This window comes from Triticum urartu, chromosome 6A (genome assembly GCF_056163025.1).
Source record: "Triticum urartu cultivar PI428250 chromosome 6A, HENAU_Tu73, whole genome shotgun sequence".
Lineage (NCBI taxonomy): Eukaryota > Viridiplantae > Streptophyta > Magnoliopsida > Poales > Poaceae > Triticum > Triticum urartu.
Window position 1 is genome coordinate 189,508,756 of NC_141878.1, and position 3,748 is coordinate 189,512,503.

A 3,748-nucleotide genomic window follows, 5' to 3' on the forward strand; every position below is an offset into this window, starting at 1 on the left:
AATTTTCCTTACCAAATTCCACCTACCAAAGGCACTTCACTCCCTGGCAACGGCGCCAGGAAAGAGTCTTGATGACCCACAAGTATAGGGGATCTATCGTAGTCCTTTCGATAAGTAAGAGTGTCGAACCCAACGAGGAGCAGAAGGAAATGATAAGCGGTTTCCAGCAAGGTATTCTCTGCAAGTACTGAAATAAGTGGTAACAAATAGTTTTGTGATAGGATAATTAGTAACGAGCAACAAGTAACAAAAGTGAATAAAGTGCAGCAAGGTGGCCCAATCCTTTTTGTAGCAAAGGACAATCTTGGACAGACTCTTATATAGAGAAAAGCGCTCCCGAGGACACATGGGAATATCGTCAAGCTAGTTTTCATCACGCTCATATGATTCGCGTTCGGTACTTTGATAATTTGGTATGTGGGTGGACCGGTCCTTGGGTACTGTCCTTAATTGGACAAGCATCCCACTTATGATTAACCCCTATTGCAAGCATCCGCAACTACAAAAAAAGTATTAAGGTAAACCTAACCATAGCATGAAACATATGGATCCAAATCAGCCCCTTACGAAGCAACGCATAAAATAGGGTTTAAGCTTCTGTCACTCTAGCAACCCATCATCTACTTATTAATTCCCAATGCCTTCCTCTAGGCCCAAACAATGGTGAAGTGTCATGCAGTCGACGTTCACATAACACCACTAGAGGAGAGACAACATACATCTCATCAAAATATTGAAAGAATACCAAATTCACATGACTACTAATAGCAAGACTTCTCCCATGTCCTCAGGAACAAACGTAACTACTCACAAAGCATATTCATGTTCATAATCAGAGGGGTATTAATATGCATATATGATCTGAACATATGATCTTCCACCAAATAAACCAACTAGCATCAACTACAAGGAGTAATTAACACTACTAGCAACCTACTAGTACCAATCCCGGACTTGGAGACAAGAATTGGATACAAGAGATGAACTAGGGTTTTGAGAGGAGATGATGCTGATGAAGATGTTGATGGAGATTGCTCTCTCCCGATGAGAGGAGCGTTGGTGATGACGATGGCGATGATTTCCCCCTCCCGGAGGGAAGTTTCCCTGGCAGGACAGCTCCGCCAGAGCCCTAGATTGGTTCCGCCAAGGTTCCGCCTCGTGGCGGTGGAGTTTCATCTGAGGAGATGGCTTATGATTGTTTCCTCATAGAAAGTCTTCATATAGCAGAAGATGGCCATCGGAGGTCCACCAGTGGGGCCACGAGGTAGGGGGATGTGCCCAGGGGGGTAGGGCACGCCCCCACCCTCGTGGGTAGGGTGTGCCCCCCCTGGAGAACTTCTTGTGCTCAGTATTTTTTATATATTCTGAAAACGTCTTCCGTGAAGTTTCAGGACTTTTGGAGTTGTGCAGAATAGGTCTCTAATATTTCCTCCTTTTCCAGCCCAGAATCCCAGCTGCCGGCATTCTCCCTCTTTATGTAAACCTTGTAAAATAAGAGAGAATAGGCATAAGTATTGTGAAATAATGTGTAATAACAGCCCATAATGCAATAAATATCGATATAAAAGCATGATGCAAAATGGACGTATCATCGGCCTTGGCAAGGGCTCGTTGCGCCTCCACGACCTTGGCTTCCTGCGCCTTGAGGTGGTCCACCTCGGCCTCGAGCCAGCTCTTGTCGCCCGCCAGCTGCTCATGCAGCCGACCGGCTTCGTCAAGCGCCTGACGAGCCCCTGTCACCTCCGCCTTCGCCTTCACCACCTCGGCCCCAAGCTGGCCGGCGTTGGCAACAAGCCGGTCGTAATGATAGCCAGCTCGGAATAGCCGGGTTCTCGAAGACGACACCTCGGCTGCAGTAGGCCACGCGGCGAAGACTTAGAAACAAAGGACTACTTTAAGATTCGACCCAACTACTATGTAGTTGGCCCGAATCTCGGGGGCTACACCCAGTAGGTGAACTAGCGCGCCCCCACTAAGAAGGGCATGCTAGAAAAAATACATGTGGCGACGTGGAGCGCCTCCTCCTTGGCGGCAAGCTGCTCCTTGAGCTGTCGATGCTTCTCTAGGAGCCGGTTGAAGACGCCTACCTGGTAGGAGTCCAGTTGCTGCAAGGGACAATGATCAGCACAAGACAGCAGTTTAAGATTGGATCCAACTACTACGTAGTTGGCCCGAATCTCGGGGGCTACACCCAGTGGGTGCGCTAGAGCGCCCCCACTAAAAGAAGAAGCAAAAAAGAAAACAGAAGACGAAGAAAGAACTTACGAACACAGCGCGCTCCAGCTCCTGCCTCTGCTCCACCTCGGCCTGAGCGAAGGCCTGGATCCTATTCGTCTGACCTCGCATGCGTCGGCTCACCGTGGCCATTGTTGCCTCCTCCTGGCTCAAGGGCCCAAAGAAGGCTTCATTGGGCCCAACCCGAGTCGGCTTGGACCCGACGGACCGACGACCCCCTGGCCTGGGCACCAGGGCGTACTCTCCCCTGACCGCCTCCTCCACGGTCGGCGCTTTCTCTGGCGCCCTCTCTAGCGCCCTCTCCAGCGCCCTCTCCGGCGTTCTCTCTAGAACAACGGCCGGAGCAGCCTGCGGCGCCCCGCCCATCAGCGTCCGACGCGCTCCTTCTGGCGCCGTCCGCGGCGCCTCCTCCAATATGGCGTCGCCGTCACCTCCTTCGACCCCCGCCTGCTCGACCTCGCCAGTCCACGGTGATGTGTCGTCCCCAACGACCACGACCTCCCAGTTGAGGTCCATCACGTCCGCACGGCCACCTTGGCCGCGCTCCCCTCCGACGACGGCATGAAGACCGTTGATGTCACTTCAAGCTACGTCGGTATTTCCCCAAAGAGGAAGGGGTGATGCAGCACAGTGGTGGTAGGTATTTCCCTTAGATGTGAAACCAAGGTTATCGAACTAGTAGGAGAACCAAGCAACACAACGTAAACAACACCTGCACACAAATAACAACTTCTCACAACCCAACATGTTAAAGGGGTTGTCAATTGATACGTCTCCAACGTATCTATAATTTTTGATTGTTCCATGCTATTATATTATCAACCTTGGATGTTTTATATGAATTTGTATGCTATTTTATATGATTTTCGGGACTAACCTATTAACCTAGAGCCCAGTGCCAGTTTCTGTTTTTCCTTGTTTTAGAGTATCAGGGAAAAGGAAAATCAAACGAAGTCCAATTGACCTGAAACTTCATGGAACTTATTTTGGAAGGAAAGCAACCCGAGAGACTTGGAGTCCACGTAAGGGAAGCAACGAGGAAGCCACGAGGCAGGGGGCGCGCCCACCCCCCTGGGCGTGCCCTCCACCCTCGTGGGCCCCTCGTGGCCCCCCTGACGTACTTCTTCCGCCTATATATCTCCATATACCCTAAAATGATCGGGAAGCACAATAGATCGGGAGTTCCGCCGCCAGAAGCCTCCGTAGCCACCGAAATCCAATCTAGACCCATTCCGGCACCCCGCCGGAGGGGGCAATCCCTCTCTGGTGGCCATCTTCATCATCCTGGTGCTCTCCATGATGAGGAGGGAGTAGTTCTCCCTCGGGGCTGAGGGTACGTACCAATAGCTATGTGTTTGATCTCTCTCTCTCGTGTTCTTGAGGTGGTACGATCTTGATGTATTGCGAGCTTTGCTATTATAGTTGGATCTTATGATGTTTTCTCCCCCCTATACTCTCTTGTAATGGATTGAGTTTCCCCTTTGAAGTTATCTTACCGGATTGAGTCTTTAAA